A 20958-nucleotide genomic window follows, 5' to 3' on the forward strand; every position below is an offset into this window, starting at 1 on the left:
AAAGCAAAGGATAGGAATTGGATTGAAGAATTCTTAATTGGACTAGAACAGCTATAAATCTGTCTGATTTTGTTTAATTCTGAAGAGTTTCTCCTTCCTCCTTCTTCTGTTTGTATCTGTGTGACAGAGAGAGTGTGTGTGTGTGCGTGTGCTTGGACTGCTCGGAAAGATAGGGCATTTTGTAAAAGCTTGTGTGGGTTTTACCAGCTTTTTTATAATCGTCTTAACAGACTACGTTTGGGTCACGGTGAAGTTAAACTGACAGAGGCAGAGTGATATTACTTTATCTGCTCTCTTCTTTTGCGTTGTAGCAGCCACTTTCTCTCCCCCTAAACCATCTAGAGTTCTTTCTATTTTTAAGTGTTTAAGTTCAACTAGAGGTAACGTTACCTGAATCTGAGTTTGATGTTCCTTTATAAAAGGGCTGTGAGGAGTGGTTCTTCTGTGCCAGATTTACGGGAGCTTTTTTAAAGTGTACATTATCCACAACTTGTAAAGTGGTGTATACAGCTGCTCCTCAAATGCAAGATTTGTTAAGATTTACTTTCATTTAAACATGGTTTTCAACCAAAGTGCTCTTCAAAACGACCTCAGCAAAATCAGCCTCTAGTCAAACTACAGTTCTAAAGCGAGGACAAGAACAGGCAAAACACTAATGGTTTCATTTTGTGCTGAAGCACAAACTGGATAGAATGACAGATGCCTCAATTTAGTATGTTAGCAAAAACATTCATGCCTGGATGTGCCTTGACTTCCCTTGGAAAAGTTCAGCGTCTGTATAGATTACATAGTTAACAAAGTCAATGCAGTCCGGAAACACAGGGCAGCTGCATGTTATTCTAAAGAGATAACACACAAAGGAGTGGGAGCACAAAAATATGAGCGACTGAACACTTTAATAAGCTCTGCTGTAGAGAATAAAGCAAAATTATAACTGTAATCAATACATGCACAGACATAAGAGCATATTTATCAGTATTGAACAGTAAATATACAGTAACATAATGCAAGAAAACTACATACAGCCTGTTAAATACTTTTCCTCTTGAAAAAAACAACCTACATGGGAAACGGCCTCCTTTTTCGTGGCTCTTATCTGTCCATTTTCTCCACAATGAAAAATATTTAAATAACTATTCAAATAGATACATGGAACAAATGACAAATTACAGAAAGGTACAGATTTACCCAGAGTAAGAGATGAAGAACAGTCCCAGAGCCGAAAGAACCAAATCAACTATGTCTCTCACGATAAATATATTGTCGATTAACAATTATAAATTACTGGATTTCGAAAAGCTGCAGGAGAGCGGAGGTGTGCTATTTTACAAATGTTAGTACACTTTATCATGTTTTACACCAGAGTTCTCCTTTAAATAGAACCTGTCTGACAACATGAAGCAGCTAAAATATCTCAAAAAGCAACACATTATGCTGTGATCTGAAGAAATTCAAAAACAGATGAGAAAACAAAGTAACTGATCAACTATCAGTCTGGAAAAGTTTACAAAAATGTATTCACTTCTAAAGCTTTTGGGGTTTTGCCTGTTCATGCTTAAAAAACCATCCAATGTAGCTGAATTAAAACAATTCTGTAAAGAAGAGTGGACCAAAATTCCTCCACAGAGATCTCAAAGACTCATTGTCGGTTATCAGTAAAGCTTGAATGCAGTTGTTGCTGCCAAGTTATTAAGTTTAGGGGCAAACACTTTTTCACACAGAGCTAGATTGATTTTTTAATATTTTTTCTTTTCATAAATAAATAATCTGAAAAATATCAGTATGACAAAAAAGCAAAAACTAAGAAATATGTAGGGCGGGAAATACTTTTATACCACTGTATAAGTACACAAGTACACATAATGCTGACAGCACACTCAGCAGTCAAGAGCAGAAAGAACTGTGCAAATTATGTAATACAAAAAAAAGTAACTGGAACAAGTTAGGCAGAATTATCTTAATTAAGATAATTCATGTATTTCTTAATTTATGCACTATCCCAACATATAGGCAGCCACCCCACCTCCTTTCACTCTAAATGCCTGGAGCAAGTTGTCCAATCAAGCTAATAACAAGACATTTATGATGCTCATTTCCTCTCCTGGTTTCAGACACTGGCAGCAAGGTAATCCCTGCACAAATTGAAGGAGTACTTAGCTTGGGAAAAAAATGCTAGCGTTGCTTACGGTAAAAGAAGGATTTGAACAGACAGTGCTAACTCTTCCTGTCTAGGTCTCTGTTCTTTTCAGTGAAGAATGAAGAGTGATTAAAAGGTGAGTATTATGGCTGCTGCTGTAAGCAAACTCTCTTTATATTTGCTTTTTTTTTTCAGTTTCTACACTAACTTCTGGACTAACTTGTAGCCCTGCTTGGAAGTTTCCATACTTGTACCATGAACATGAAAGTCTAATATCAGACTTACTACAACAGAAATCGCCAAGAAACTCAGTGCAGATCTAAGAAGAAAAAGAATCATGTATTTACACAAGTCGGGAATGCATCTTGGCACCATTTCTAAACGAGTGCATGTATCAAGATCTGCAGTTCAAACAAGTGTACATAGCAGCAGTAGAAGTAGAAGGGGGTGTAGCCACTTTCCCACACACTACAAACAAGGATCAAAAGAAATATCCCCAATGTTTATATGTAAAGGCGTTTTGGGATTGAATATATAATTGGGTGAAGGTCAACTTGCATAAAGTTAACAAAAGTTCACAGAGACCGAATTTTATTTGATATATTATTAAAAACAGACTCCACATAAACAAATACTGATAGACCATTGATCTGGATGTTCTTCATGATCATTTAAGAAAAGGAGTTTTAGTTGAAGTTACTAACAAATAAAAAACATGACAAAAGTGAAATATTCATGAAAAGCAGTTGTGTAAATTTAGCTGATGTTATGTTATTAAAATGTTTGTGTTTCAGAGCTTATTGCTATCTTACACCCTGCCAATAGTCTCTTTTCATGCCTTGCACCTTAAACAGGGACAGAGTTTTGTAATATACCTATGCTGATGGGTATAATGGTTTGGAAGTGAGGTGTGTTCAGGTAAATTTCTGGCCTGCTGCTATTTTGGAAGCAGCAAACACAGATGCGCCACTGACTGAAAAAACATAGACAACAGTCAACCATCAGACGTTATTGCTCTCTTGGCAACGCAGGTCCACTGGTGCGCTCAATGCGCATATACCCCCGCTCCTTACACAGAAAAGGACACGCCTCAGAGCACAGACCCAGCATTTACATCAACAATAAATAAAGTACAGAATTAAATAACATTGCTGTTTTCATAAATGTTCCTGTTTTAACACAGCAGCGATTCTGCGCTTCTCAGCAGTAAAACTGACCTTCTTGTCCTCTACTGAGAAGCGTAGAAGCACTGCGCTGTCAAAATACCAATCCACCACAATCTGGCATTTAAAAGCATTTAAAAGGAATGGCAAGTAAAATGGTGATTGGTTTATTTTATGCTACACCCAAAACACACCCATGATTAACTAAGAGAATTAGTACATGCATTTTCTACATTTTGAGCAAAACAGCAGATAGCAAAGACACACCTACAGAGCGCTAAAATAGGGCCCAAGTCTTTATAAGTACAGAGTTAGTCTTAGAAAAGCATAATTATCCTTACTAATACTTTTGTCCATGTATAGTGGTGCATACCATCTGTTCTTTTTTATTGTCTAGTGAAGCATTAGAACTATAGATTTTATGTTACGCAACATATGAAAAACTTTTTCAAAGTTTAATGGCGTTTGGAAAAAACTTTTGAGCGTCTAAAAAAAACTAGGTAGTATCACAATGATATACCAAAGTGACAATTCTGACCATCAGCTATACTATATTGAGGGTTCATGCACTTTTTAACCAATATATTTCCAGGATTTTTCCATTAATTTTCCATGCCTTCAAAGCAACTATTAATGACCATACAATTTTAAAACATCAATGCAGACATGGACAATAAAACCAAAAAATTAAATCAAAATTGATTATAGTAGGCCTAAAATGAATGTAGTAAAATATGTTTACACACAATCTTCAATAATAAAATGTGTGTCAGATCCTGAGAGCTCCATTATGTAGGGCTAAATTACTGATAAACTCTGTGCTGATGTATTTGTTAGCTCAAAATGGATTTTCTTTGTCAATAACGAAAACACAAAGATTTGTAGACCAAATATCCATGACTTTTCCAAAATGTTCTGGGTATTTTTATTTTTCCAAAACTTATCCAGGCCTGAAAATTGCTATTTTCAAATTCCATGACTTTTCCTGTTTTTTCATGACTATTCGAACCCTGTATAAAGAATTTGGTTTATTTATACACCAATTTATGTTAATAAGTTCTCTTTTTCTTATACGTGCAGCTGATCAAGCTTCTACAAGTGCTGATAATACTTCCCCATCTCCACAACCCACACAGACTCTAACTGTGCCAAAAACAGGAGGACAGAGGCTGACCCCAGTCTGAACTTTGACCCCTCTCACCCCCACTTTTGAGGAACCACAGCCACACTTTGCATCTCCTCACATGTCCTATCACACACACAGGGGTTGTGACCTCACACAGTGACCACACTCCTCTGACTAAAGCAAGCTGAGTCAGCAGCACAGAGAAGCACACAATAATCTGATGAAGAAAAGAGAAAAGGAAAGAGGGGGAGGAGCGGCCCACCGTGAAATGAGACGCATGCAAGATGTGAGCAAATTACGAGAACTGGGGAAAAGTATGCACTCAGTACTGCATCACCACTATGAACTTAACACTGAGTAGGTTTTAATCTTGAGATCTAATAATTAATAATAAATATAAAAGTTATTTTCTATCTCTGTTTTTCAGTTTGACATGGAGTGAATCTAGGGGTGGGCGATATGGCTCTAAAATAATATCACGATATTTCATGGTATTTTCACGCTAACGATACTTTTGGCAATATGACAAAACAAATAATTATTCAGAATTGTATTATTGCAATATGATATGGCTAACTGAGATAATAAAAAAAATAAACAATAAAAAATAATAAAATATATATATTTTTTTATTGTAACAGAAGTCAATGATTCAGAATGTCATAATACAAGTAATGCACTCCAAATATCTCCATATATCCAGGATTAAAGTAAAATAAATGATACTGTACAGATATAATCTGATATAAAACTGATTTGATAATTGGGGTGGGTGATATGGCACGATATTTCAGGGTATAATATTGTTCACAATATTAAAATTCTTTGCCGATATTATCACGTACGATACGATATGGCACACCCCTATGTGAATCTGGTATTTATTTCTTACACTGTGTAAAAATGTTATGATAAAATGTCAAAAAAGAGAAATGCTACAGAAGTGACTTAAAATAAAACATTTTTAAACTCTACATTTCCATTAAAAGCTAAAACTGTACTTTCCTTCTCCTTAAAATGGCTGTTTTGCAGCAACAATACCTGAAAATTATATGTTACAGACTACATGCTTCTTTTTTAGTTTGGGTCTATATGCCTGTCAGCAGAGGTTCTAGCCAATGAAGTCAAGGCTCTGTCATCAATCAACAAGCCACCTCTCAGCTCATGCAGCCAGGTGGAGAAAAACTGCGGCACGCAGTTCTGAAAAATGCAGTCGGTTCATTGAGGTCTTTGAGATTATAACAACTGTGTCCTCCTGGTAAACCAGTGGTGATGAAAAAACAGACAAAAAAAAGATATGTATTGCGTTAAGCTGAGCAAATTTAAAGGCTCATTTATGTTCAGTGATAAAAATAAATACAGATATGCACAAAGCTGAGATTTGTCTGTTCTCTGCATAGATTTTAACTCCATACTTGTTCACAATGTCTGAAAGCTTATAGATCACAAGGGCAGTGTGTTCACTAGTTTATGTGTTTCACAAGCACGATCATACAGACACCACAAAAAGGTGTTGTGAAACTCTAAAACTTTTACATGATTTACAGCAGTTTACATTCAAACTGTGCAGAACATTTTCCCCTACGAGGGGCGTGGTTTTCCCCAGTGATGCTAAGTGTATACTCTATACAAGCTCTATACAAGGTTTAAGGTTTAAAGACAATGGTTTAGATTTATACGCCAAAACTAGGGGGCTCTGAGTGGTCCAGCGGGCTAAGAGCTGCTACTATGATCAGGAGATCGCCGGTTCTAATCCTGTTCATGTAGCTTGCCATCAGCTACTGGAGCCCTGAGAGAGCACAATTGTGATGCTACCAAGCAATGCTGCATCAGCAGCTGTTCCAAAAGAGGTGGTGGCTGACTTCACATGTATCGGAGGAGGCATGTGCTAGTCTTCACACTCCTGGTGTTGGGGCATCACTAGTGATAGGGGGAGTCCTAATGGGAACGGAATGGGAGTCAAACCTGCGTCGTGGCCTACTCATACACAGTGGAACGTGTTTATACCTCTGCATATAAATATCAGCGGCTCTGTGTCGCTCTACAGTTTAAACCGCGAAAGGCGAGAATGTGTGAGCGGGAACACGAGGCCTGGCAACCAATCACAGCTGTGGCTGTACGCATTGTGTGACACATTGTTACATTTTGAGAGAGGTGCGTGTCAAGCTACGGCGTAGGCTATAGCTGGCGACACATAGGCTACGATGTAGGTTCAACTCAGAAGTAGACATTTGCCTTTAGCCTAGATTCTGGTGGTACGCAAATCATCCCAAGGTGAAACTAGTGCTGGGCGATATGGAAAAAAAAATCATATATCGCGATATGGAATTTTTTATATCACGATAACGATATATATCACAATATACCACATTTAAGTATGTTTTCAGTTATTCTTCGAAAAATATGACAAAATAATATCATTGCTTACTTTTTTCCAAATTTATTTCAAAGTGACATTAAACCAAATGTTCACAAATGAGAATTACTTAATTTTAGTGCAGCAATATATATGTATCAAATGAAAACAGATGAGGTAGATGCAGTAGCAAATTTTTCAAAAGAACAATGCGACTCCGATGTTCAGCTCTCATGAGTTTAATAACGTAAAGCATGTCGCAAACCGGTGTCTCCACGCGTGTCCGTCAAATAACGTAAAGCAGCGTCACGTTGCAAAACCACATTATGAAGTTTTTTTTTTACAAAGATTACTTTATTATCCCTTATATAAACCGAGTTTATGCAAAGTGCCAATACATTTCATCATAGCCTACTTTATATATTTGCGTGAATAATTGATGAAATTACTGTAGAAACGATAGGGACGAAAGAAGGTAATAGTACGATAGACACTTTTCTATCGTCCCCACGATATTTATCGTCATATCGCACAGCACTAGGTGATACAACAGATGATCTTAAAAAATGTTCAATGTTTATCATTGTGAAACCTCATATCACAAAAATGATAAAACTTGATTTCTCTAAACAACCCTAACACAAATTACCCATTTTTTGGTAATCTCAGAACAGGCTGGCTTATGAAACCACTGTCCGTCAGTGTGGAGGGTCCAATGCGTTTGGGGCCAAGTAACAGAGGATGGTGACTGCGTGACCTTCTCTATTGCCTGTTGTTATTTTCCACAAAGGTCAGCAGCTAGGAATTCCCGGCATGCATGCATGGGCTGTGCATGGCTCTCCTCCTGCTAATTCTTTCTCTCCTTTTTCTTGCTCAATATTCATCTACTTTTTCTATCATTCCGTGTTTTAGTCAGTGTAAGTGAAACTTTTTTAGGCGGAGTGATACTGTAAGTTCCACACTGTTAAAAAGACAAGCTATTCTCAGCCGTTCACCCACAGGATATCCGTTTGGACACCCTGTATGTTTTCAGACCCTCCTGCAGATTACCCCACCACACACACCAACGTTTGTTTTCATACATTATCAGTTCATCAGGCATACATATCCCATATGTAGCATGACACCTTATCTCCACAATGGTAACTTTCCAGGAAAAGTTTCATGAGAAAGGGGAAACAGTACAGACCCACCAGCAAGATTCAAACACTATACAGTGTTCAACACTATACAGCTGTGCACAAAAATTAAGAGACCACTTCAGTTTCTGAATCAGTATCTCTGATTTTGCTATTTATAGTTATATGTTTGAGAAAAATAAACATTTATTTGCAGAAAATGAGAAATGGCTGAAATAACAAAAAAGATGCAGAGCTTTCAGACCTCAAATAATGCAAAGAAAACAAGATTATATTCATAAAGTTTTAAGAGTTCAGAAATCAATATATGGTGGAATAACCCTGGTTTTTAATCACAGTTTTCATGCATCTTGGCATGTTCTCCTCCACCAGTCTTACACACTGCTTTTGGATAACGTTATGCCTTTACTCCTGGTGCAAAAAGTCAAGCAGTTCAGCTTGGTTTGATGACTTGTGATCATCCATCTTCCTCTTGATTATATTCCAGAGATTTTCAATCCAAAAGTGAAAAAAATAAATTATCTTTAAGTGTTTTTTTATTTTTTTCCAGAGCTGTATGTCCAAATGTTTGTAGACACCCCTTTTATTGAATGCAGATTGTTTAACTTCTCACTGCTAAAAGATGGGCGAATGAACACACACAGCTTGCCATGTCAGTGTAGAGAAATACTCCCAATAGAATAGGACTCTCTGGGGCAGAGTTAAACACCTTAGCATCACTGCAGGTTTGAGAATAGTGCAACCAACCAAGTGTTCCGTTGATAGTGTCCTGTGTCCACTAATAAAGGACTAGAAGATGACCAATACAAACTGTGCAGCAAAAGATTAAGAGATTGATTGTACAACTATAACACAATGTTTAAGAACTCCAGCAGAACTGCTGTATCTGGTCTACTTCTACTATACCTTAAAAATAATCTGAGCCTAGTGCCCCGAGTGTTCCAGCGGGCTAAGCGCTGCCACTATGATCAGGAGATCGCTGGTTCGAATCCTGTTCATGTAGCTTGCCATTGGCTACCGGAGCCCTGAGAAAGCACAATTGGTCTTGCTCTCTCTGGGTGGGCAGATGGCACTTTTTCCCCACATCAAAGGGTGAGGTCAATCAGCACAAGGCGTCTGTGAGCTGATGTATCGGAACCGAGTCGTTGCACTTCCCTTCGAGTGCAGTGATGCTACTCGGCAATGCTGCATCAGCAGTTCAAAAAGAGGCGGTTGCTGACTTCACATGTGTCGGAGGAGGCATGTGTTAGTCTTCACCCTCCTGGTATTGAAGCATTACAAGTAATAGGGGGAGTTCTAATGAGTGGGTTGGGTAATTGGCCTTGTAAATTGGGGAGAAAATGACATTAAAATTTGAAATAAAAAAAGAAAAAGAATCTGAGCCTTTGCAATGATTCGAGCACCCTAACCTTTTATTTCCACCAAAAATATACTCTCAACTTTTACATACACAATGAAACAGGGAGAAAAGTTATTTGTGTTTTTGGCAGTTTTTTCCAGAAATGGGTTCCATTTCAGAAACTGTTGAAAGGTCTAAGCCTTCTAACAGGGAGTGTGGCATTCAGTTTAACCTAAAATAAGCAACCTCATCATGTTCCTATACAATTCCAAATACATCCTGCTTCATCTATCAGCAGCCATATTACTAAACACCAGTAATTGTCCATGCCATAATATTGCCTCGATCATGTTTGTCAGCATGTTCATCTGTCCAGAATATAGATGGTTTCTACCAAAGTCTAATGTGGCTTTTCTGTTCTCACATGTTACCCAATGACTGTAAATAAGCATAGACAGCGGATTTGTCAAGAGCTTCTGCTAGCTGATTGCAGTATGACATGTAGCTAACTAAAAGCTAAGTTAAGTAAACAAAACCGTAATTCAAAAAAAAATTAAACATTTTCTTTCAAACTCAAACAAGCGCTGAATGTTAACCTAGTTCTCTCCTGAAAACTGTTTATTTGGTAAAGCGCTTCCATTTATTTACAGTAAGCTTAGATTTAGCAGAGTTGCTTTACTGCTCCTTGCAACCTAGGTGATAAAATTCATACATAAAGGGCATCAGATTATAAGGCGTACTGACGATTTTTGGGGAAAATTAGAGGATTTTGAGTGCGCCTTACAGTGCAAAAAATAGGGTAATACATACGATTATTTTCCACATCCCCAAAACCACACACTTTGGTTGTACCTGTCCAGCAACACAGATATCCTACTTACTTTTATCTTTACTGGTAGAAACTAAACTACTGTGGACACGCCCTGTTTTAGCAGCAAGAGAACTGCACACCTTTCTTTGGTTCTAAACCAGCACTAAACAGTGTGCTCAGAACTGAGAGTAGGAGGCTGATGCACACACACACAAACACACACACTATAGAAAAAGCAAACCATACCTTATTCAGTCTTGGCCTTGATTCACTTGAAAAAGAGTTTGATATATTTCTATGTAACAACCCTGGTGAAACAGAGATTAGAAAACATACACTCTAAAAATATGTATTACACATCAGTCGTCGACAACAACCAACAACTCTGAGTTCAGAGTTTTAACCACTACAAACACACTACATACAGCGATTATTACGGTATACTGCAGTGTTTTAAAGTTGTGTTTTTTATGTAATGAAACTTAAAGATTGAATCAGATCAGTATCAGCTGACAGTCAGCTATGGCTGCAAAGGTTATTCGATTTAATGGACATTTTCGATTATTTATTATTATTATTATTTAAATTTGTCGACTACTAATTTCATTGTCGACTAATCGTTCATTTGTAACAGCACCACATTACACAGAGAGCTGGGCACAGAAAAACAGTGGGAGATGGGTAAATGGGTAAATGGCTCACTCACACAGTTTACATTCAACTTAGTATGTGTCTCTAAAAGTGCTAAAACACAACAGATTACATATTTACTCACTAAATATCAGTACTTTCCATGTTTAAACAACATCTAGACATTTAAATGCCTTTAAATCTCATGTTCAGCTGTTTCTATCATTTTTAGAGATTGAGGGCATGGCAGAAATATTATATAATTGATTAATCTAAAAAAAAAAAAAGAATCTAAAAAAAAATAATCATCAGCATTAAGATATTTGTATTGGTGCGCAAAAATAACAGATTGGGACATCCCTACTAAATAGTTAATACAGTACATCTCCAATTAAAGATGAAAGTCTACACTTCAATCGCATCTTGATGGCCTCATTACAGATCCACTGATACAGTGGTGAGAGGAACAGAGATACCATTTTACCAAAATGGTTCATCCCTGTCCAAATACTTATGGACCTGCATCCCATGAAAAATAAAGTGTTTCTATTTCTGGCTGCAGTAGACGTCTGGACGTCTGAACAAAAGAGACACAGACAGGCGAGTGGAGAGAGATAGCGAGAGAGAGAGGCAGCAGCTGAGACCCTAATACAGACACAAACACACTAACACACACTCAACACAACTCAAAAACAATTGCGATAATATCTATCTGTTTGACACATAGTGTTTGCTTAAACTCTATGCATGCAGAGACGTTGTGTTTTGACTCAACACACACATTCACACAAATACACACTACATACGATCTCGAACAGCCGTGCCTACATGCAAACTTTTATGGCAATGCGTAATTAGGGCTGTGGTCAAGCTGCGTAATCATGCACAGTCGTTTCTAAGATAAATAGACAGATCTGTTTGCCTGTGAATATTGCATGACATTACAACATTGATATTACAGCGTTATATTATATTTTATGGTCGCATACTAGCCCTCATTCACTTTAAGTGTACAAACTGGTGTGCACTTCAAGAGAAATCTAAGAAAAGCACAAACTCATTTACACCAAACCTCAAGTCTATTCATGTCAAGAACGATAGAAGACGAGTTCATATGCAAGAACTGATAGGTGCTATTCTTTAAGCATACCTTTATCTGTTTTTTGCAAATGAACTCTTCTTATAGTGACTCAAAAGTGCACATATATACACACACAAGCACACACAGTCACACATACAAGCACACATTTAGTCTCATATGTAAGGTCTAAAACTTGCATTAGCTCTAACTTTAGAAGCCCTCGTTGCTCAATAACGAAGTGAAAGGCGGTTCTAAGAAAATGCTCTCTGATGCCAATCTCAACTTCCCCTAACACACACACACACATTATACACAAACACATACACACACTAAGTTAGAGCCAAGGCACTTGCCCAGGACTTCATAAATTCTGCTCACCTTCTTCTTTGCCTTCTCCCTTCAAACTTGGCTCTCTGTATTCTCCTCTTCACAGGGACAGACGGGCACTTTGGTCCACAGCTTGTGGTTGTTTCCTCCCCTCTGGCTCTACTTTCTTTGTTGGGGAGTCCACTTTCTAAAATCCGGCTTCAGCACTCACAGTCTCCCTGGATGCCTCCTTCCCAACAAGACACAGTCACAGAGAGAGAGAGAGAGAGAGAGAGAGAGAGAGAGAGAGAGAGAGAGAGAGAGAGAGAGAGAGAGAGAGAAAGATACATAGAGAAACAGATATACAGAGAGAAAGAGAGCGAGAGAGAGAGAGAGAGAGAAAGATACATAGAGAAACAGATATACAGAGAGAAAGAGAGAGCGAGAGAGACAGAGAGAATGTGAGAGTGCTCTAAATCAAGAGAGAAAAGCACACAGACACTTTTCCACCACACACACGCACTCCTAGTGCAGGACACCCCCCCCTTCTCCTTTCCCCCTCTCTCTCTCTCTCTCTCTCTCTCTATTTTTTCCCTCCCTCCCTCTCTCTCTCTCTCTCCCTCTCTCTCGGCTTTCCTGCCCTCCCTTCAGTTAGCTTTGTCCAAAGTCTAACTTCACCGCATGCACCGGGTGCATGCGCCAAAAACACAATGAAAACAAGAGCGCATTTGCATGCTGACTGGTTAGTCTACATGTGCATGATAGGTGTGTGTGAATATATACATGTGTGTGTGTGTCTGTGCTGTGAAAAGGTATATGATCTATTTTAATTGAAAAAAATTAAATGACTTTGATCCTTTTACTTCAGGCATAGGAAGCACACTCAGAATAAAGTGACAGTTCAGTGGAGCAGTGCCGAGACTCAATTTAAAATACAATTTTCTTTGTATTAAAAGTGTGCAAATAAAATAACAAAACAGGTTTAATTTTCTACTTTGTGCGTCTCTGTGGCTGGTTTGAGCTTGATGAAGCCAGTCTCTCATGAAAAAGCAACAAATAAACAATCCAAAGGACCAAATGATGTCCCTTCAAAATGAATATTTTTGTCTTATTCTAAAAATGAAAGTGAGAAATGACTGAAATAACAAAAAAAATTCAGAGCTTTCAGACCTCCAATAATGCAAAGAAATCAAATTCATATGCATAAAGTTCAGAAATCAATATTTGGTGGAATAACACAGTTATACACACAATATCACAGTTTTCATGCATCTTGGCATGTTCCCCTCCACCAGTCTTACACACTGCTTTTGAATAACTTTATGTCACTCCTGTTGAAAAAATTTAAGCAGTTCAGCTTGACTTAATAGTTTGTGATCATCCATCTTCCTTTTGATTATATTTCAGAGATTTTCAATTTGGTAAAACCAAAGAAACTTTGTGGTCTTTAAGTGGTCTCTTATTTTGTTAATGCAAATGACAACTATTTTGTAGAATGGCTGTAAGCGTAAGCTTTAATATAAATTAAAATATTCAATATGATTTAAATTATTTGAATCAACTAATCATAGAAAAGGCTGATATAAAATGCTGCATTCTCTCATTTCCAGTTCTAGCACAGGTGCACAGGTGACTGTGACAGAAACCGGGAGCAATATAAAGAGAAATCGTTTTTATGAATATTGTATTTGTGTGTCTTTTCACTGTTGCATCAGGCGTTTCGCTTGCAAATTGCTTTTTGCAGGAATCCCTTTGTCCTTTGAATCTTAATAAACACTCATCTCTCCTTCACTCCCTTCGCTCCCTCATTAGATCGGTTCCGCCTCGTCCATTCTCTCGCTCTCTCACTCCCTCTTCATCTCTCCAGGCAATTTAGCAAATTAAGAGCTGTTCCCAAGACCACAAAACTCGTGACAGCTGCGTCATCCTCACCAACACAGAGAGACAGGCAGATTAAACATTGATTTGGTTATGAGTAAATCTCATAATCTCCTCACATACCTTGCGTATCCCCCGCACATAATCTCCTCACATACCCTTGCATGTATTACGTGAGGGAAAAAAAAAGTTCAAAGATGATTGTAAAAACATTGTGAATTCATCAACGCTCCTCATCTGTTCATATTTCTCAGCTTATGCGATTAAGGGAGAGGAACTAAGAGGCAGAGACAGTTAGTCTGGCAGCTTGCTCAGTTAAGACGACCCAGAACCTCAGTGAAATTTTAAGTTGACTTGACCCTGCCACCAGAGGGCATCGAACAGGTGGATGATGGGATGAGGCCAGAGTGGACCTGTTGTGAGAGCTTAATGGGGCCTAAAATTTTACAAAGTCATTCAGTTCAACAGCTCCATCCAACAAAGCAAGATCTGAATCCAGAGCTAAATAAAGCCCAACAGACATCTGTCCAAATTTTACCAGAACCCAAGTAAAGTCAACCTGAGACACACTGAGATTAAAAAATTAAGAGACCACTTCAGTTTCTGAATCAGTTTCTCTGATTTTGCTATTTATACATATATGCTGGTAAAGTATTCACTTTACCAGCCTTAAGCTATTATTATACCATATTTGCACTACTGTTTTATATGGGTTCTGTTTATATTTGTACTGTCATCCCATCTTAATCACCCCCCCCCCCCCCATTACTCTTGCACTATTGTCTTCTGTCTTACGTATATGTATTTGTGTATTGTACATATAGTGTCTTCCATTCTTTATATTATGACAATAAAATGACTTGACTTGACTTGAATATCCTTGGTTTTGGGATACTGTTCTCTACGGTTTTGGCATACCATTTTCCTGGACTTCACCATATTGCAAAGACACCATAACAACTGTCTAGAAGGAGCTTAGTATCTAAGTCCTTTTAAATTTGTTTTATTGCTGCTGGTTATGGTTCCGTTCACATCTACAGATGCTTTCAATGCCTGATTGAAAACACCTGACTGAAACCTCTATTCTTGAGAGTGGTAATAATAGAGGGGTTGAATAATTTTTTTTTTTAATGATAATTCCTTAAGTTTTTATTGGAAACATTAAACAATCTGCTTCAATGTTTTTACTTTTTTATATAAAATAATTAAAAGTAACTATGTAACTTTTACTCAAAGTAAATTTTAAAATGAGTAGATTTTTAGATGGGTACTTTTACTTTTACCTGAGTAAAATTTTAGCAAAATAAAGGTACTTTTACCTAAATACAATTTTTCAGTACTTTTTCCACCTCTGCCTTTAGTGTACATCAAACAATATGATCTCTTCAAACAGACTGATTTTCTTTTCTCCTCACTGTCAAATAGTGTCTTAACAGCGTACGATATCGTCCTGGGTGGCTGAACCTCACTGGGTTGGACTAGACTTATATGACTGCAACGATGTAAGCAAGTCATAAGGTGTGGAGGGAAAAAAAAACTGAAATTGTGTGGAGGAAAGCAATATCTGAAATAAAGCTGATCCCTCAGAATGGAGTTCTGCAGGGATGTAAGTCTGGATATAGCTGAGTTAGGATTTGGATTAAGCTGTAACCTATATGATTCCCCTTGAAGAGATCCATACTGTTGAACTCAGTGACCTGCTAAGGGACATTTTATGTAACAGGGCAGGTTGACTCTGACTGTGTGTTTGTGTGTGTGAGCCAGCGTTATCTGAATGTTTTCTGATGCCTGTCCCAGAAATCCCTCAGTCTAATACATCCAGTAGCATCAACACACAGACAGGAGCTCTGTCTGCACATAATCTCCTCCTTTTTTTTTTACCCTGACCCAGATTCTCACACACATACACTCTGTTTCACACTCTAAAAGTGTATAGCTAACTCGTTAGCGCCAAACTCCAAGTGTCAAACCGTATATTATCCCTACTCTAGAATACCTGCATTTACGGACTGCTGGGAAATCAGATGCAAAAGTTCTGTCTCAGAGAGAGGCATCCAGGTACAAAAGGCTTATAATTTGGGTAGAAAAAGCTTATAATCCAGGTATAAAAGGCTTATGTGATCTATCTAAACACAGCAAACCGATGCGAAAGGCCTATTTGTGCTTAGCCTTCATCTCCATATCTCCTTTACACCTAATCTGCATGCCGTATATAGTTCTATATGAGTGGGCCTCTATACCCACACCATATATTCACTTATAGCTTTGTGTCACATGCGTTAAGTGGCTACAGGCAGTCAATGAGACCAATGAGCACAGCTGTCTCCAGAGGCTGCCTGCCCTGGAAAGCCTCTGTTTGTGTGTGTGTGTGTGTGTGTGTGTGTAAAAGAGACACATACACAAAAACCGAGAGTGAAAGAGAGAGAGAGAGGGCTCTGAAAATAGCTTTAGTAATCCAGGCAGCAGACAGAACGTTCTGTTTTTTCGCTCTGCGCTCAGACAGCTTTGCTGCTTCATAGTAAAGAACAAAGCCCAGGAGTGCAATGGTGCAGCAGCCAGAGGTGAAGCCCAGGTGAAGCTTGTCCAAGTTTGGACAGATTAGCAGGTAGACAGACTAAGGCTGTGTGAGGGTCTTGTTAGGTGTGGCTCTGTACCACTTTTGCACAGATCTGGGTTTGTTGGCAAATACATTTATTTACGTTATTTCGGAGAGATTAAGGCAGTTACATCAAAATAAAAATTAAAAATTAAAGCTTTTACTTCACTGTAATAAATGCTAAATAAATGCTACTTTGCAATCCAGCTCCGGAAAAAAAAAAGAGACCACTTAAAAATGATGTGTTTCTTTGATTTTACCAAATTAAAAACCTCTGAAATATAATCAAGAGGAAGCTGGATGATGAAAAGTCGTCAAATCAAGCTGAACTTCTTAAATTTTAGCAGGAGTGGCTTAAAGTGTGTAAGCAGTGTGTAAGACTGGTGGAGAAGAACATGCCAAGATGCATAAAAAATGTGATTAAAAACCAGAGTTATTCCACCAAATATTGATTTCTGAACTTTATGAATATAAACTTGTGTTCTTTGCATTATTTTAGGTCTAAAAGCTCTGCATCATTTTTTGTTATTTTAGCTATTTTTCATTTTCTGCAAATAAATGCTCTAAATGACAATATTATTATTTGGAATTTGGGAGAAATTTTGTCCGTAGTTTATAGCATAAAACATCAGTGTTCATTTAACTCAAACATATATCTATAAACAGCAAAATCAGAGAAACTGACTCAGAAAATGAAGTAGTCTCTTAATTTTTTTTCCAGAGCTGTATTAGGTCCCTCTTATAAATGTGATTTCGTTAATAAGCCGAGAGATAATGTCTGAAGTAAACAAGTAAATAGTTAACAATGTCAATGTTAAAATGCGTATGTAGACTAAGGCTGTGGAGTACTATTATGGGATTTTACACAAAAATGTCTCAAGTTACACATCGTTAGAGGTTTTGTTCAGCTCCACCTAAGTTATATAGTGCAGTGGTATCGTTTCGGCCGAAAGGGGTAATGATAAAAATGCCACTCTATTTAATAAAACTTCTATATACAGTATTGAGCAACATAATGCCAAAATTAGTGAACAAGTTACTTTCAAATGTAGAAAAATGTACCTCTGGCTGAGAGTAGTCATCCATCAAAGGGTGCTGCTGAACTGTAGTGCTTTCAAAGAAGAATCCTGAAAAACAAACATTTACAATTCAAACTGAATCACAAATTTTTGAATTCTAAATAAATAGGAAAATGTAGTGCTAGAAGTCTTGCCCAAGAAATAGTATAGTGGTGAAATATAGTGAGCTTGCCATGTGGGGAATTGAACCCCTGTCTGAGACAGTGAACGCACTGTTATTGCCCACTACACTACACCACCTATGATTTGTCTGGTATTCACCACAAACAAAGCAAACATTCTACACAAACAACAAGCTGTACTGTAGCCTGAACTCAGTGGTCAGTTCCTACCAAAGTAATCAAAGGAAAGGCAACCAGTGAACCAATAACAGAGTCATGAACACTCAAGACTCACTGAAGAGAGTGGGGAGCAAAGTCAAGCCTGAATATTTGGATCCTCTCAGTGTCCAGACAGTGCAGTGTGATGTTAGCTCACCGAAAAGACTGTAGTAGAGCAGCTTTAAGCCTTTTTCACCCAACTTCCATATTCTCCCTGCATTTAGCCTCAAAAGGCTTTTGCTAGTGAACAGGGTGTATGTCAGTTCTGAAGGCATAAATACAAAGAGCCAAGACTGCTTCAAAACAGTTTTGAAGATTATGTTGTTTTTGCTTTATAAAAATAATTTGAATAATTTTATTTCCACCCACTAAACTTTCATTTTTTTACTACGGTAAGATAAAAAATAATTTGTATTATTATCAGCTATCTTTAAAACTGGCTATGTCATTATCAATCCATGCCACATCAGGGTTTAAGTGGTCAGAGTTGTTTGGGTAAAGCGAATTCAGTTGTTTCTGTTGTTTTGAAGCAAAATAGAAAGCTAAGAACAGGAGTTGTATCCACAGGGTGGAGAAATGGAGAATGGCATCGCAGAAATAATCGCTGGCTAATCGACTAACTAGAAATACAGCTCTGGAAAAAAAATAGTTTTTGAATCAGTTTCTCTGATTGTGCTATTTATAGATATATGTTTGAGTAAAATGAACATTGTTGTTTTATTCTATAAACTACTGACAACATTTCTCCCAAATCCCCCCAAAAATATTATCATTTAGAGCATTTATTTGCAGGAAATGAGAAATGGCTGAAATAACAAAAAAGATGCAGAGCTTTCAGATCTCAAATAATGCAAAGAAAACAAGTTCATATTCATAAAGTTTTAAGAGCTCAGAAATCAATATTTGGTGGAATAACCCTGTTTTTTTAATCAGTTTTTATGCATCTTGGCATGTTTTCCTCCACCAGTCTTACACACTGCTCTTGGATAACTTTATGAAACTCCTGGTGCAAAAATTCAAGCAGTTCAGTTTGGTTTGATGGCTTGTGATCATCAATCTTCCTCTTTATTATATTCCAGAGGTTTTTCAATTTGGTAAAATCAAAGAAACTCATAGTTTTTTTAAGTGGTCTCTTTTTTTTCCAGAGCTGTATAATCCACAGATTAATCAACTACCAAAATGATAATAAGTCTTTTTATAAATGACTGGTGTATATAAGGCTCACTCCTGAACTGCGAACACATTTTCAACCTTTTTGTTTTTAGCTTTTATTACTTGTATATTCTCTTTTAATTAACTTTCTTTTGAACTTGTTGTACTAGGTTAGCTGACTGACGCGTGATAGCTAACTCTTACTAAGTGAACAGCTGCACTACTAGCACAGGCTACACTTGGTTTTATTGTTCAGGCTTAACTTACCTCATGCAGTAATAGTAGTGGGTAAACAATACAATTATTGAGGTAATGATTAGCCATTACGGACAACACTGTAGTTAGCTGTTGTCAAATTGAGCATAAAACCCTTAGCTAAAATAAGTAGTTAACTAGCTAGCTAACTTATCTTCCTAACGTCCTCTGCTGAAGTTAGCACCTAGCCAAACTGTTAGCTAAAGAGGAAAAACGGTAACCGCTAAGCTAGCTAGCGATGCTAGCAAGCTAGTTAGTTAAGCTAACGCTAGCTGCTTTAGCTAAATTAAACTTTAAACAATAAGAAGTTACTTAAGCTAACATTACAGTTTTACTTACAACATAATGTTGACAATCTAATGCTGTAAGTTAAATGTCTCCTAAACCTTAAGCTAGCTAATGTTAACCAAGTCAACATTTAATAGAAAAAACTGAACGTCTAAACATTGTGTTTAAAAAAACTTTCTGTCAAACAAAAACAACCAAACGTCACTGAACCCACCATTATCAACTCTAATACACGTACCTCATAAAACAGGGTAAACTACCTTTACTTTCTTACATCTAGCCACAGAAACACTCCTGTCTGCAGTCCATAATATTTCTCTCACTTTCTTTCCTCTTTCTGTCTCTTACTGAGGCAGCAGGGTTGCCAGGTCCAAGCAAAAATATCCATCCCAAAGGTCTGTCTAACCCCACGCCCTTCAGATGCTTAAACTAGCCCTACTAAATCTAAGCTATACTAGATCTACTTTAGACTGTACTAAATGTGTTAATCTCACTTTGTTTTTAATTATTTATAAGTCACATTTATACCATTTCAAAACAATTTGTTTATTAGGACATCAATATTGAATTTTTCCATTACATAATCAATAATATTGTTAGTAATATTCGTTTTTTTTTTTTTTTTTTTAATATTTAATTTTTTATAATCACCTTTTTATTTAAAATGTTATAACTAGTATAATAAACAAAGCCTACTTTACAATACAATAGAACGTAGCAGATAAATAATTATAAATAAATGTATATGAATAATTATAATAATAAAAATGCCTAAAAAGAAAACACATAGTATGTATAATATTTATATATTTAATCTATAACTTAACTTGTAGCATTCGCTTAAGATGGAAGCTTGAGATGACTTTCAGTGCCTCAATAGTAGTTGCTTAGTGGTTATTCCTTCCCTATCTGGAGTTTTCATGTTCTCCCTGTGTCTGCGTTGGTTTCCATCGGGATTTTGATTTCCTCCCACCATCCAAAAACATAGAGATCAGGTAAATTGGATACTGTAAATTATCCAGAAAATGTGAATACTCTAAATTAATTTGGTGTGTGTGGTATGTATATGATTGTGTGCCCTGATATGAATTGGCACTCTAGTCCTCCAGGTGGACGGTTGTTTCCGGTTGAGAGTATGCTGTGTGCTATTGGCTGCAGCTTCTCACCGGTATGTGGATGAGTTTCTAGTGTAAGTGACTGGGTGTAAAACAAAAAGCTGTCTTGATCCAATCATGGGTTGTTGATTGAAACTTTTGCACAGTGCTCATTCTCTTTTTCAACTCTCAACTATACAAAACAAAA

General features: G+C 37.2%; 1 long non-coding RNA gene across 3 annotated transcripts in view; it reads right to left on the reverse strand.

Moving 5' to 3' along the window:
• Window positions 1-20010, reverse strand: part of LOC103040896 (uncharacterized) — a 136417-nt gene extending 116407 nt beyond the window's left edge. For all 3 annotated transcript variants that reach the window (XR_007429287.1, XR_007429285.1, XR_002649656.2), the window contains exons 1-3: window positions 19895-20010; window positions 17625-17673; window positions 12161-12338 (exon numbers count right to left, since the gene is read on the reverse strand). This is a non-coding gene — a long non-coding RNA (uncharacterized LOC103040896). The remainder of the gene's footprint in view (window positions 1-12160; window positions 12339-17624; window positions 17674-19894) is intronic.
• Between the last annotated feature and the right edge of the window lie 948 nt (window positions 20011-20958).

Source organism: Astyanax mexicanus, chromosome 1 (assembly GCF_023375975.1).
Source record: "Astyanax mexicanus isolate ESR-SI-001 chromosome 1, AstMex3_surface, whole genome shotgun sequence".
Lineage (NCBI taxonomy): Eukaryota > Metazoa > Chordata > Actinopteri > Characiformes > Acestrorhamphidae > Astyanax > Astyanax mexicanus.